The sequence below is a fragment of the Canis lupus genome, chromosome 3 (genome assembly GCF_048164855.1).
Source record: "Canis lupus baileyi chromosome 3, mCanLup2.hap1, whole genome shotgun sequence".
NCBI lineage: Eukaryota > Metazoa > Chordata > Mammalia > Carnivora > Canidae > Canis > Canis lupus.
This window is the reverse complement of record NC_132840.1, coordinates 10,435,012-10,450,558: the sequence shown is the minus strand read 5'-3', so window position 1 is coordinate 10,450,558 and position 15,547 is coordinate 10,435,012. Positions and strand designations below refer to the sequence as shown.

Genomic DNA, 15,547 nt, shown 5'->3' with positions numbered 1-15,547 from the left:
TCCTCTGCCGGAGCCAGGTGGCTGCCTGTGGTCCAGGCAGCAGGCATCCCCTGGCTCCCGGGTCCTCAGCCCAGCCGTCTCCAAGTCCCCGGGGGCCCCCAAGGCAGAGGGAGTGGGCACGGCCTCGGGGGCTCCGGAGCACCCACAGGGCGGCCAGGAGACCAGAGGAGCTGGATCTCGGCCAGAAGGGACAGAGGGAGGGGCCCCCGCAAAAAAAAGCAATCAGGAGGGGACAGGAGGGGCCGGGAGGGGCCCGGAGGGGCGCCGGCCAGAGCACCCCACGGGAGCCGCCCATACTGCCCGGAGAGCCAGGCCGAGAGCCGGGGAGGCACGAGGAGGCACCACGCAGGGAGCGCGGACGATGAGCAGGCGGCAAACCCCAGAAAGCTGGGAGCTGAACGGAACACGATGCACGAGGGGCCAAAGCCCAGGACGGCTCAGAGCGCACGTGAGTTGGGGTTTCCGCCGTGACCGGAAGCCTGGGGAGCCGGGGCCCCCTTCTGCAGTCGATTCCATTCCCGTCATCAGGAGAACTGTGTTTTGGGGAAGGGGCCAGAACAACTGTGGGAGCCGTAAGTTGGTTACTGCCTTTTACAGCGCACTTCCCAGAATAAACTGTCCCAAGACTTCATCCATCACCAAAAAAGGCAACTGTGAAAACACTCGGCCGCCCCTTCCCTCACACCAGCAGTCGCCCTCCCTCCACGGGTGGGGGGCGGGCAGGGCTGGGGGCAGTGGGCAGCTCGCAGGCCGTACTAATTGCTCTTGCGGATGCTGTGCGGTGTGGGGGCCGTTCCCAGCGATGAGCAGTTAGGAACTTCCCAAATCATTAACCTTTCTCGGAGTGCATTGTACTGGGAGGTGCTCCCTCCGCAGCCTATCCAGGAGCCCTATTGATCTGCTGCACACTCGGTGCCTTCAAAGTTGTTTATGATCAATATGCAAATTGCCCATGGCATTGATCTAGTATTAATTTTCAATTAGGGAATCCACAAGGGGTCTCTGAGGGTCAATACCTAACAATGCAAAGGAAACTCTGCTGAGGAGTATTGGGCCTGATGCTGATAAAAGCTTCCCTAAGCCTCCTTCTCAACAGTTCCAGGCCCTCGGGGCTGTCACCTTCACTTCGGCTCCTTCGGGTCCCTCCTAAGTCAGACCCCCCAGGTCAGCAGCCTCCCCGGCTGCCTGTGGGGCTGTTGCCCCGAACTCCCCCGCCCCCCGCCCCCCCCCCTCGCCCCGCGCCACAGGGCCGAACCCTGGTCTGCCAGTGCGTGCCCCTGACACCCGCCCTCTTGACCGGATGCCCCAGGACATGCCTCCACAGCTCCCACGCCACACCCAGGCCCGGGACCACTCGCTCCCCCAGCTCCCCAGTCACACATACCTTTTTCCTCCCTCTCTCCCTCTCCCTCGTTTCTGCTTAGTCACGGAACGTCACCTTGGCACGCTGCCACGGCTGGAGCTGGCGAGCTGCACGGTCCCCAGAAATCTCAGGCAGTCAGGCAGAGCCGCCAGGCTGCCAGGTTATGCTTGGCAAACAACCCACTGATGTCATTTCAAAAAACCAGCGGGGGGAAGGAAAAGGCACAGCTTCAAATCATCTGTTTCTCCTTCTTTCTTTCTTCTGACACAATTTCTCTTCCTAAATGAAACAGGAGGGCAGGGGGCTGGCGGGATGTTAACGGCTTTGCCGCCGTTCAGGGTTCCCAGCAGAGGCCTCGGCCTGCCCTCCAGGAGGGCACAGGGCAGTGTGTGCAAGTGTCCCCCGCCCCCCCGCCCCGGTGTCCCCGGGGAGCACGCCCAGCTGGGCCTACGGTCATTCCCTTATGGCCCCTGACAGCCCCTGAGCCCCTGAGCCCCTGAGCCCCTGAGCCCCTGGCGTGGGAATGCCGGCTGCGCGGGAAGGAGCTGGGGAGAAAGGGTCCTGCTCTCCTCTCAGCAGGTGTGCACCCCCCCGCCCCTGCACATTCTCCACTTGGAATAAAGCCCCTGGAGCCTCAGGCTCAGTCAGGCCCCACAAAACCGCCTGAAGACCCAACTCCACACCGGATGGGTGGGCACCTGCCCACTTTCGGCATAGCTGCTCCCAGCGCAAGCCGGAGCGTTAGCTCGCCAGGCTAATTGGTTTATGGATAACATTAATTACCATGTTGCTCATTAATGGATGAAATCTTTATTGGTGCCATTGATCAGCGGACTTGTTAGCTGGCCTCCTAACCAATGGCGGATATAACAAGCTCTCTTATTGGCATATCAATTAATGCAATCAATTTCTGGCCAGAGGCTGCCATTCGCTTGCCTGGTTGTTCTGGGGTAGGGGACAGAGCCATGTCAAGCATGCCTTCCCTCTGAGTCCCCAATTCTCAACTGACTTCCAGGTGGCTTCTGGGCCACTTGGGGCTCATCTATCCACAGGGCGGGAAAATATCACACCTATCCTTCCACTTGGAAATCACCTTTCCATGTTCCACTCGTGACAAAAGTGCTACTCTGTGCAGGATACATAAGCTAGAAGGAAAATGGGAAGAGCCTGGGGACTCTTATATAGGAGGGCTGGAGGAATCAGGAGATGTTTCTGGACTGGACCCTGATGGAAACGATCCGGTCCCCAGACGGGCCTCTGGACAATGATCACACGGGCCCTAAAACACAAACCACAGGCATCAGCCCTCTGCCTGCCCAGGGAAGCCTTCCCAGACCTCCCAGCCTCCTGGGCACACAGTCGCATCTGCTGACCACACCTAGTGGCATCCACCTCGGTCGGCGCAGCCCACTGATGGGGCCTGTACGGGAACCTCGCCTGCTCATCTTAAATCCCAAGCTCCGGCACCAAAAAAGGACGTTCCATGTTAGGAACCGCCATGTGCCCAGTAAATCTGTGCACATAGGGGCATTCTCATGTTTGCTGAAATGCATACGATAAATCTGTTCAACAGCACTTACATCCCTATAAAGTCACAGCTGAGGAAAAATTTCTCTGGGCAGCAACACGTCTTCAGTTATTTTAGAAGAGGCTCAGGGACTGGGTGTGGGTGGATCCACGGGACCAAGGATTTACAGCTGGACTTCACTGACGACTGGTGAGCACCAGGGCATTAACGCTCTGGCAAAGGGGATGCACGGACAGACCTATGGCTCGAGGAGGGTAAGTGGGGAACGCCTGACCCCTAAGACATGCTTTAAAAGGATTACCTGCAGTTTGCCTCCCAAAAGAGAGATGCTTGAAATATTATTCCAGATTTGTTTCTAAAAGCCAAAAATAAATTAAATGTAAAAAGGGAAGAAAATCACTACTCGACTCAGCGGTGCCAGTACTATTAATAAACTTTGCAAGCACAAACATTTAATTCAAGGAGAGAGGGTATAAGCAACCAGAATTGGTAAAAAGCAGACAGGGTGGGAAAGCAAGCTGCTTTTGGGAGAGCAGTGACCGAGCAGAGGAGGGTGACTAAGGCCACGGCTCAGGGATGTAATTCTCAGCATTTGGAAGCACAGCTCGGGGCTTCTAGGATAAACAGTAGAAATATTTCCTCTGTTTTATAAATAGAAAGTGACATCTTTCCACGTGGACCATCAGTACTTCCATATTCACAGGGCAGAGGCAAGTCCTGAACAGACCAGGCGGGGGCCAGAGAGAGACGCCCCGGCCCGTGGGCAGGAGGCCTCCCAGGGAAGCCAGCACCTCCTTAACCGGGAAAGCCACGCCACGTGGAGAAGGCTGCACACCCTCCGCAGCGGTCACCCCACACAGGAGACGGGGCGATACCCAGATGAGGGGCCCTGGGTCAGCCCCTCCCCTCCACGGTGGGTGACTGTTTCAGTAAGAGCAGCCGTTGGGCCTTCCAGGGGCAGGAGTTGGGGCATATGTACTTCCAAGCAGAGCTCTCGCAGTGCGAAGGCGTCCAAAGCCCGTGATGCTTGCAGGGGTTCTGCACAGTTTGATTCCAATTTTCGGCTGTGTATTAAGTTACTGGTCATTACCAAATGTTGTAATAATAAAGCCTACTCAAATATGGTAAACGCCAAAATTCAGCACACTGGTGGACGGGCCACGCAAGATTTTGCGTCGACCCCAGAGTAACCTGCCCTCCCTACTTTATGGGAGACTCTTCTGAGATTGCAAGACACAATGCTATAAAAACAGTTAGCACTTGGAACTACTTCCGCAAGAACAAGGAGATTTGCATAATAATGGAGCCAAATCGAAATACATAAACAAAACAGAAGCTTAGCTGATCCTATTTAACTACCTTTCCGTAACTCTTCATTTTGATCAAAATGTTGATCACCTCTGCTTTATTTTCATTTTATAAAGCTTTTCTAGAAAAATTATTTATATATTGGGTGAAAATCAGATTTGATTTTTCAGAGAAGAGAGCTCTACTAATAAAAGTTCACAAAGCACTGTTTTGTCTGACGTATCACTCTAGATGAAAAGTGAAGTGCACGCTCTGGAGAGCCTCTCTTCAAAGCAACATGGATTATTTATTTATTTATTTACTTATTTATTTATTTTTAATATGGGTAATTTAAAGTTTCGAGTAAGAATGTAAAAACTCCCAGCCCTCAGCTGACAAAGCATGCGCACACACACGGCTAATTCACTGGCACCGCTACACAGGCACATGAAAGATAACGTGCCAAAATGGAGACAGCTGTGCCACAGTGCGATGAAAGCTGGCTTAAAAGTACTGTTTTATGTTGTGTATTTGCTTTACAATAAAAAGGGAAGGATGTCTTCACGATCTGCCATGGAAGCAAAACACAAGTCCCCTTAAGACAGAGTTGCCTGGGCAGCCCGGGTGGCTCAGCGGTTTAGCGCCTGCCTTCAGCCCAGGGCATGATCCTGGAGACCAGGGATCGAGTCCCGTGTCAGGCTCCCTGTATGGGATCTGCTTCTCCCTCTGCCTCTGCCTCTGCCTCTGCCTCTGTGTGTCTCTCATGAATAAATAAATAAAATGTTTAAAAAAAAAAAAAAAAGAGTTGCCTGATTCCTCAGCAAAGGTGGGTTCAGAGAATGACAACTGTCCTTGTCTTACTACTGGAACCAGAGGGAAAGCTTCCAGGGTTGTTTCCTCTCCCAAAGACAAGGGCTTAGATGCTTTCTCTCCAAGACAGGAAAGAGGGGTTGTCACACTTATTCACTGATGGATTCACCAAGTCATCAACCACATCTATTAGCATACACCTACTAAGGGTCTAGGCATCGTGGAGTCAACTGGACAAGGAGGGCACATTCCTGCCTCCACGGGATCTACCCTCCAGCAGACCCACCACGGGTGACAGAGGAGGGGCTGACTTACAACCAATCTTGCCAATGAACCATCCTGTCAGCATGCACTTGGACAAGACCACCACCCCTTTTCCTAGGTCTCTGCTCATCGGAGGGACAGGTAACAAGGTTGGCCTTCAGTGTCCTCACAGGGCTGCCACGCTAGGGTTCTAAGCTGGTCACATTCACCTCTATCTGGGAACAGTAGGAATCACTACAGAATCTGACCCTGTCCACTCTCTAAAAAGACTCATTCCCAAGACTCTGTCCCCGAATCTTTCACCTGGGTGATTATGTATCCAGGTTTTTCCACTCCAAACGCGATAATAAATCAAATCTTATCAGAATTGAGCTATAAATCTGTGAAGACTCCAATAATTTCTAGCCAAGGGAATAACACCACAAAAGTACTTTTTAAACTAATTACTCGGATTCCGAAGCGCGGCCCTAATGAGCCTTCTTTCTGCCCAGAACTTACTAAGAGGAAAGACTAGCTTCTGGTGCAGTAATTACCGCTTTCCCCTTCAAACTTCTAACTGGAGATCGATGCTGCATTTTAAGACCCATTGATTTACAATTAGCCTGGCTTTCCTGCTAAAGTGTTTTTTAAGCAGAGTTTACTTTTATTTTATTTTGAAATCTCTGAGATCTGGTTCTTGGATTTTACACCCTCTCGAGAGGGGCCCAGCAATCTCCAAGAGGAAGAGGTGCTCATCAGGAGAGTGAGGAGCACAGGGAGGCAGCACAGCACCACCAGGAGGGCAGGTGGAGGGAGAAGGGGACTCAGCTTCTTCCCAGGATTCGCGACGTGGAAGCAAAAATTCGAAACAATTTTAAAAGCCCAAACTTGTGCTGAAAGGGGAAGGAATGACGAAATCCAGAGAGAGAGGAAGCAGGAGGCGGGCGGCCTCATCAAGTGTAGCTGCTGTCAGGGCGGCTAGAGCGGCTCTTTATTGCCTCTGCTGTTTATTAGCATCCTCGGGAAGGGAAGGGGGTGGAAAAAAAAGAAAAGAAAAAGCTTTGTGCATCTTTGCAAAACAAAGCACTAGTTAAAAATAGTGTGTGCAGCAGGGACAGTGTGCTAACATGAGGGTCCTGGCAGCTCCAGCACTTGCACAATCTGTCCCATGAGGAGAGCAGAAGTAAGCAAAGCAATTAAGAATTTCATGCTGATTGCTTCGAGCATGTTTTTCTATGCCATAAAGATAATAGCATAAAGGATATGGCCTTGCCTCTCTCCCCCGCCCCCGCCTGGCAACTTCTGCTTTCTGTCTTTTGGACCTTTTCTTTTCTTCACCTCCCATGGTTGAGGGAGGACCCAAGATGCTGGTTAGCTGGCCTGGCACCACTTGATGGAACTGGTGGCTCCCATGCCTATAGCACAGTTGGTGCATGTGCGCGGGAAGCCTGTCCCCACCTGTCCCCGATCCCGGGCAGACCCAGAAGGATAGCCATAGGCCGGGCCACATCATTGAAGCCCCAAACATAGAAGGCCTAGAAATGGGGCCGCTGCCTCGGGGGCCAGGAGACTCCAGCTCTCCGTGACCCCTGCTGTCGCTCCCAGGCTGGGCTCTTCTCTGCCTCCAGCTCCCAAGAGTGACTGGAAAGAAAGACGGTCCTGGAGAGAGAAAGTGAAAAATAAAACCCCCCAACGACTATAGAGGGGAGGAGGGGACAAGAGCCACCAACTTTTTGCCTTTATTTTTTTAAATGTTATTTTATAGCAAGATGGTATAGGCCAATTTCAAAGACTAATACGAAAAAAGTGCAATTAAATCCTTGAAAAACTGACAGATCAGCAAAACAAAACCACCCGGAGGAGAGCCCGATTGAGCCTCATTAAGAAGGAGTTCAGCCTGTTTTTAAAACCCTTCTTAACCCTTATCTGGGTACCTCCCAGCATCGAGGGCTCCCAACGCGGCTGGCATAATTAGTGTCAGGATGGAAAGGGGGGAAAAGAAATCAACCTAGGAAATAAGAATTAAAACACGAATTTAAGGGGGTGGTGGTGTTTCAAATGGAAAAACCATTCCCAATTCAAACAACAAACTCCCATCAGTCCATCTGAGAGCAACGGGGAGAGAGCAAAATGCTCCAGCATCCCCAGAGATAAACAGGTTCCAATTAAACAGAGGGCCGGGGCAGAGCCAGGAGATTTATGCTGCAACGCGCCATCGTCAGCCTCGCCCCCTTTCCCCCAAAGTATATTCCACTTTGTGGTCGCAGCAACTCCAGGAGGCTGAGTTAATGGCAGACGGACGGCGAGTTGCACTGACCTCTACATCAATTATAACTATCACGCCTGACAATGGGGAAAATGAGATCTAGTGCCCAATTTCCACACCTTCAGGCATTAGGATGCCCCAAAGCCGGTGCATACGCGCGTGTGTGAAACCGTGTGTGCGTGAGGCTGGGGGGTGCGCAGCGTGTGCGGCGGCGGCCAGGATTGGGAGCCGAGCCCGCCGCTACGGAGGGAGCACCCTGGAGATGGGGAAGACGGCAGGAGATGAAGCCATTTTATGAAGTCAGGCACATTCTAATTTATTCTGCAGCGACAGAGGGAAGAAGATGGACTCATTCTCAGTGTATCTTCTGAGCCGGCTCCTATCACCGTGGCAGAGGGAGGGGGAACGGAAGGAGCGCATGGCTCACCTGGCAGTCAAGGAAAGGTGTCCCCCTTTAAACGGCAGCATTAAAATACGTGTATGTCCAGTCTTGCACCGGGAATTTGGAAAATAATGCTCACCCTGGACAAACTTGCGGGTTTGCCTCTGGCTTCTGGACGACTCTAGCAGGTGAAGGGGCTTAGAAATGTGCTTCCCTGCAGGCAATCAGAAGGGTGACCACGACCGAGGTAAGATGCCGACAGGGACCGACGAAAGGAGTCGTGGGACATCTCCCCCACGGGCAAGAGACCCCCCCTGCCTCCTGCCGGACGGTGGGCCTGGAAACGGCGGTTTCCAAGCTGGAAAAAAATGGACAAGAAGAGCACCAAGCACACACGCTGCCTTTCGTCAACAAAAGGCACTTGTGTTTAGACTGCAATTAGACAAGGTTCTAATTAAACAATTCCAGGAAGTTAGTTTGGCTCCCTCCACGGGCCAACACTTCACCTGCGTCTCGGGGTCAGCTTGGGGATGAGGAGCTGCAGCTGGCGTGAAGGGAAGGAAGGGAGCGGAGGACAGTCCCGGGAACCGCAAGGCCGGGCTCTCCCGGCCGCCTGGCTGCTGCGGCCCCTCCACGCTCCGGAACCAAGAAGCCAGTGAGCGGCCCGGAGCAGCGGCCTGCGGTCACACCCGAACCGCCGGTGAACCGCGCGCTCGCGGCCGCCCTGCAGGAGAGACCCGCTTCCGCCAGGTGTGGCGGCTCACGGAGAGCCCTGGGCGCCGCAGGCAGCCGCTGCAGCCGGGGTTCCTTCACCTCCCAACACGGGCTGCTCCAGCACCGCAGGGGGCCGACGGGAGGTGCGCGAGGATCCGAGGGCCCAGGCTCCAGGGCCACTGAGGCAGAGGCGCTGCCGAAGCACAGAAGCACGTCCTCTGGGCCTGCCGGCCGTCAACACCTCCCTTCCCAGGACCCGTGAGCCCACGGAACAGGCCGTCCGGGGAGCCGCCTCCGCCGGGCCCCGCTGAACGAGCAGCCTGGGCGTCCTCAGCGCCAGGTCAAGATTTGCCAAGTGCGCGGCCCGGGGCTCCCAGGAGCAGACGGGCAGGGCCGCCAGCCTGGAGACCTCCCGACACCCGCGGCCTAGGCCGCAGACTGCACCCCCGGGGGGTCGTGCCCTTCGGCCGCCGTGAGCCCGCACGCCCCTAGCCTGCCAGCTGGGGACACGTACTGCACGGCCCAAGGCGGCCAGGCTGACCGGCGACCCCCGAGTGCCCAGCACCGAGCTCGCCCCGAGGCCTTTCTTGCCCAGTCACTGGAAAGAAAACCTCGTCACGGAGCGTGTTCGCCGGCAAGGGGCTCTGCTCTGTCCCGCAGAAGCCCCGGGCCTTACCACCCTACCGGCGAATCAATACACGTGAGCCTGTGGGACCACCAGCACCATTCTGGTTTTTCAAGAACAGGAAAATCTTCAGACCATCCGATCACAGAAAAATTAAAACAACAACAACACAGGCTAAACAGACCTAGTTTGAGGGTTAAAAACGCACAGGAGTCCTTCCCCCCACGGCAGGCGGCGGCCCCGCTAGGTTTGTCAAGAACTGGGACATTTCAGGGCGCCCCTGTAGACTGTATAACGAATTCCCTCCGTCGGAGGAGAAAAGCCACGTTGTCTTCCCCACCAGAATCCTTCATCTCCCAGACAAAGAAAGGTTTTTCTTGCCCTTTCCACCACCTGATTGTGTGAACTGCCTGAGAGAGCGAGGAAAGGGAACCGCAGCTCCTCAGTCTGAATGCGGGGCAGCCAATCAGAACTAATCTCTGCACTGGAAGTAAATTCAGTTTCTTCCAGGATCTGGTACCCAGGAGGGCTGAGGCACTGGGGTGGGGTGGTGGGGTGGTGGGGGGCTCGCTTCCCTTGGTATGCCCCACCTCAGACCCCAACACTAACCAGGGCCGTGCCCGACAATGCCTTTCCACCAGTCAGCCATGGAAGAGAGGACTGGAGAGCCAGCCCAAAACTAAACCCAGAGCAACGGGTTTGACTTTATGACTTATTTATTTATTTCTTCCTTCGCGAACAGAAGGTTAATATAAGAGCAACTCCTTGGCAAACCTTTAAGGGTAATTCAAGCGACAGTGATGTGAATCAATGTTCTTTTTGTGAACACATTACTTGGCAGAAACTGGCTTTTTGTAACCCCCTTAAACCTCGCCGGCAAAACAAAAAGAAGGGGAAAAATGTCCTTCAAACAAAAGGATGAGGTGAAAATAAAGAGAGGGTCGACTGCACTTTATTCTCTTTCATAGAAGCAAATGGATCCAGTGCTTTTATACATTAATCAATCAATATCACTGGCTGTACATCAGCGGGGTAGCCAAGTTATGAATGACCTTTCTGGCAAAGAGGACACTTTTAATGCTCATAAGACTGCTCATAGCTTAGCAACTTTCCGAATTTATGCCTGCATGATTACCCCTTAGAGGCGAGTGGCCGTTAGCGCTGCACTAAATATGGCAAGGTTAGTCATTTCCAATTTGTGCAGAGGGAAGGAGAGATGTGGACACGCTGCCCCATTTATGCACGGGCTGCCACAACCTGGACGAGGTAGGAGGGCAGACGCACGGGCAGGCCGGCTTCCCTTCGGAAAGCTGGCTGGGCCTCCTGCTCCGCTCCGGGCCAATCCAAACAGGGGAGTTTCAGGGAGCTAATCTAGAAGGCCATGCCCAGCTCAACTCCAGCTTCTGCCCGCTTCTCACGCTCCGCCGCTGCGTCCACTGAGCTGGCGGGCGGGCTGGGCCGGCCACGGCAGGGGCATCCCTAGGCTACCTCTGCGTCCTCTCCCTGCTGGCTCCTGAGTCTGCAAGCCCTCCTCCCCACAGTGACTGGGCGAGACACAACTTCAGGTTTCCAAAAAAAGAGAACAGAACGTCCATCTTTCAGTTGTTTTTCTCTTTCGAAGCAATCCACGGAAGGGCATTTCTACCAAAAAGATGATGTTGACTTACTCTTTCTAGAAACAACCAGCTCAGATAAATAAACAGTTAAGCCAATTCTCTTTCTTTTTCCCCTCTTACCAACTCAGCCATTCTCTTCATGTCCAGAAGGCAGGAAAGTTCTCTGGATTCCATTCTTTGTGGGTGGAAATGGGTCAAAGGTTGTGTCTATGGGTGTGGATTTCTGTGACAACCATTATCATCTCAGTGAGGCCAAAGAGAGGCAAGAGACAAAACCCCACTCCCCATCACCACCTCGGCTTTCTTCCCCTAGCTTCCGTGTGCTAAAAAAATCTCCAGAAAAATCTGTTGGTTCATACACAAGACCCCACTTATTTCTTTCTACCATCGAGGGAGAAAAAACACCTCCAAGAACTTAGAATATAGTTTTAAATTCCTCCGCATTACAACAGAAGAAACCATAGGCTGCAGCTCACAATCTTCACTAAAATTCAGGTGGAGGCCAGGGTGGATGTGAGCTGTGCCGGCACCATTCTCTGCTCTACAAAGACTTGCCCAGCTACGCAAGATCACAGCACGGTGCTGTGATGAAAGGGGACAGTGCGGTGTAGCCACTTCTGGTTATGGACATAAGGACACATCTGTCTGGCCACTCCTGGTTCATATTTCTGAAGTCCGGGGAGTTTATTTAGAGAGGACCCAACTGCAACAGTGTTCCTGATGGCAGCTGTGCCGCCAGGCCACAAGATTCTGAGTCTGGTTTTCAGAAATGGGGGACCAACAACAAAAACAGGGAAAAGAGGAGCTTGTTTCAAAAGTCACAACTGGGACGTCTCCAAAGGGGTGGAGAGTTCTTACTTCGGTGCCTCCTGAGGTGATGGATGTTTGTGGGTCCTGGCGTGACGGGGAGGCCAGAGTCCCAGGAGCTGGGGCACCATGTTCCCTTCCCTGAGGACGGAGTCCTCCCTCTCAGGGGGACACACTCACATATCTAACGCTGCTCTCGTTGCCAATTATTTTCAATACATTCAGATTCCCATCCAGGAAAATTGATCTTCTGTTAGGGCAGGGAGGAAAACATGGGTCGCCCCTAAAGCTGTGGGTCTGGGGCGGTGCACAAACAGCCCTTCCCTGTTTCATAGGGGATCGTCCTTGAGGTCTCCATGTTCCCATGGGAAGCTGCCAATCCACATATTTAACAGCTATTAAAAAAAGACTTGCTAAAGTACACTTTTTTCCCTTTTTCATCATTTAACAAACACCAAAAACTTGTCCCCGTCTGCCTCCTTCATAATTTACAAACTTCTAGGTCACCTTTGGAGCTGCCACTCTGTGTTCTTCCCTCACATGCTGGGCAAGGATTTAGCTAAATCCTCCATCACCCTTCCCTTACAGATCCTGACCCAAGCCTGGCTGTTGCTTTGCCATCTCTTGAAAATTCATCCCTTGGGGATCCCTGGGTGGCGCAGCGGTTTGGCGCCTGCCTTTGGCCCAGGGCGCGATCCTGGAGACCCGGGATCGAATCCCACGTCGGGCTCTCGGTGCATGGAGCCTGCTTCTCCCTCTGCCTGTGTCTCTGCCTCTCTCTCTCTCTCTCTCTGTGTGACTGTCATAAATAAATAAAAAAAATATTAAAAAAAAAAAAGAAAGAAAATTCATCCCTTGTCTATCAACTAATGATTATAAACTCTCAGAGTTTCTCCAAATTACAAACACTACTTTCACCACTTCCCTTCATCTTGTCCTCCCTGGCCAACAGCAAACAGTCCACTTACGCCTCTTCTCTTGTACCTTCTTTCACCAACCCACTAGCTGGCAGACAGGCATGTCCTCCATCCTCCGTATGTCTATACTTCTCTTCCGGAAGTGCCTTGGTACCTAAGATCCCCTACGGCCACAGGGCTGTCTTGCACCAGATGTCAAACAGCATGTCCTGCTTCTGCAGAGTTAAACCTCTACATGAAGAATAATACCATCAAAGACAAAGGGGCATGAGACCTTTCCTCCAAGCATTTGGTGGAGACTCTCACATTAGTAATAGTGCAGAGTGAACCTAACCCGCAGGACGAGAAGAGACAGCAACTCTGATGCAGACAGGCCACCCCATTTTAGGTGAGCACAAGCACCACCATGTGGGCATCCCTGCAGCCCAGGGAGCAAAAGTGAGTCCTACCTTGGATCTTGGACTAGTCCTCAAAGTCCGTAAAAAGAAAATGTTTTTCCACTCACACACACATTTTGCTACACCAATGACTCCTTACACCATCAGAATTTCAGTCCTATGAGAACAAGAGAACAACTCAACACCCCTAAGGAAGATTGAAATGCTGCCCTGAAAATCAGAGTCCGGGACTAGAAGAAGACATCACAGAAAACTCTGTCTGAAACAGTGACATACCAAGATGCAGAAGATTCAAGAACGCGAAAGTACTTATGATTTAAGTACATTTCACACAAGAATAGATGTAACTTTTTCTGCCTCATTTTCTGAGTCTTCCACTTCCTGAGACAAAGCCTCTATGTGCACAGGAATGTAGGACAAGGTATAAGCCATGCAACCTGTGGGTGAGTCCAACCATCCCAAGCCACTTTTAAACTCCTCCTCTCAGAGCATTCAAAAACCCCAAACTCTGGGCTCTGCTTCCAGAGGTGGGTCTAGTGACCTCTGCTACCTGCCTCCTGTTTCCCAGGACACGCCCACCCCACTGGCCATCCTACTGCCCCAGGACCTTTGCACCAGCTAGGCCCTCAATGTGTCACCCATGTTCATGATCATGCCTGCAAGGCTTCAGATATGCGTGGCACAGAGGAAGCTGCATTAAATACACATTATAAAACATACACGGAACGTGTACACACACAGCCACATCAATTATTTAGTAGTAAGTCAAGGTACTACGCTCCCATGTATTTGTACATGGTTGTGAGGGGGTGCTTACCCCATGTCTCAGAAAGATGCAAAGTATTCCCATGCCACTCCAATAGTTTAAATGTTAGATCTTGGAAACAGGTTGTCATGAACATGCATAAAACTTTGAAAGCTTCCTATAAACCTGTGGATGAAGTGCCAACTCATGAGGGCAGAGAGGTGCTTGACCTCTCAGGTGGCCCATGTTCCCCTGAGCCTCTCCTCAGCCACCCATGTCCCCAGTCACACTGGTGATATACACTGGGGCTACCCATTCCAGCTCCAACAGCTGTGGCGTAACTCAGAATCTGAACCAAGAATTAAAGCCATCAGTCACCCACATGGGAAGCTGTCTGGAAATATCCAGATGTTTCAGTCTGAAGATAGAACCTATGGCAATCCAATGGAAGTGGTGTTCAGTTTCTGAGTCACAATGATGTGGGCTGAAAACTGACGGTCTCTGGAATCCTAAGGATAAGAATGAAGATGAGGGTGAGTGTATCTCCAGCTCAGAGATCCTGAGCAGATGCTAGGTGAGACGAACATCTGTCTGCCTACCAGAATATCCTAGAATATATTCTGTATTTTTTCCTACCCTCAGGCTGGCAACAGCCAGCTCAACTACCTCTGTGAACTATTTTATATAAAAAATGGAACGTGAGCATAAGAACCTAAAAGAGTTTTTCACATTCTCAAAATGAACCTGTGACTTGAAGTACTCCTACCACCGAGTGTTCTCAGGGGACCAACACGTATCCAGGCAGAGCTGGAATCAAACAACAAGACCGAGGACCGGCCTGAGGACCAGGCAGGCTGACGGGGAAAAGGCATTTGTGGCATGATCTCACCAAGGGCCCCCACTTCACAAACAAGCACACTAGGTCCTGAGTTAGGCCACGGGTCTTCAGATGAGCCTTCCCCTCAAAGTGGTTCCATGCTGGGTCATGCCAGCCACCTGGGCTGTCACAAACCTTTCTTGGCACCAGAGCCCCGACTGCTCTCTAGAGAGCGCCAAAAATGAATTCGGACCTTGTCCCCACCCAATGTCCCGATCTGAGGGCTGGAGTCAAGACCCTCTGTCTATAGGGTGGGGTACAGGAAAGAGAAAGAGAGGCAGGCGGAAAGGGCCTCTCCTTGCCTATGACTGGCCATGGAGGCAAGTCACCACTGTGTTCATGGTTACCTCCAACCCACAACAAAGTCTTCAACTATTGCAGTGGGCTCCTCCCGAATCCACCACTGATGAAGGCCCTGGTATCTGCCAGGAAGGCCCCCTGGGGAGCCAAGTGTCCTGTGGGCCAAGGACGTAGTTAGGCTACTCGTGCTTGTCTGAAGCATGGAATCTGGAGCAGGGCTTCCCTTGCCCCCAAGGACAGAGGAAATGCCATCGTGAAGATTCTGCAAAGCTCCGAGGCAACCGTAAGTGGGAGAGGCAGACCCAGGGCTTCCCCAAGCTCAACCAGCACGGGACCCCTCCCACGGGAAGGAAGCGAGTATACTGACGCTCAGACCAGAAAGATAATGTGAAGCTTCCGGCCATGAGAAGCCCAAAGTGGAGGGAGGAAAAAAGGAACAAAGAAATCATTGTGGACAGATAAAATGAAAATCTGGCAGGCCTCTGTCCTAGCAAGTGTTCCAAAAATGAAATGAGCCTAACTTTTCTCCCTCCAAATGTACTGTAGGTCAAGGCACTGCACTTGGAAAAGAGAGAGAGAGAGAGAGAGAGAGAACAGGAGAGGGAGAGAAATGGGAGAGGCTGAAGCTCAGAAAGAATGTGCCAGGCTTCAGGCTACAAGAGGCACTTT

General features: G+C 52.2%; 1 protein-coding gene across 34 annotated transcripts in view; it reads right to left on the bottom strand.

Annotated features, from left to right (window-relative positions):
* Positions 1 to 15,547, bottom strand: part of ZFHX3 (zinc finger homeobox 3) — a 524,735-nt gene that overhangs the window by 61,757 nt on the left and 447,431 nt on the right. The gene's annotated exons all lie outside the window — the stretch shown is intronic.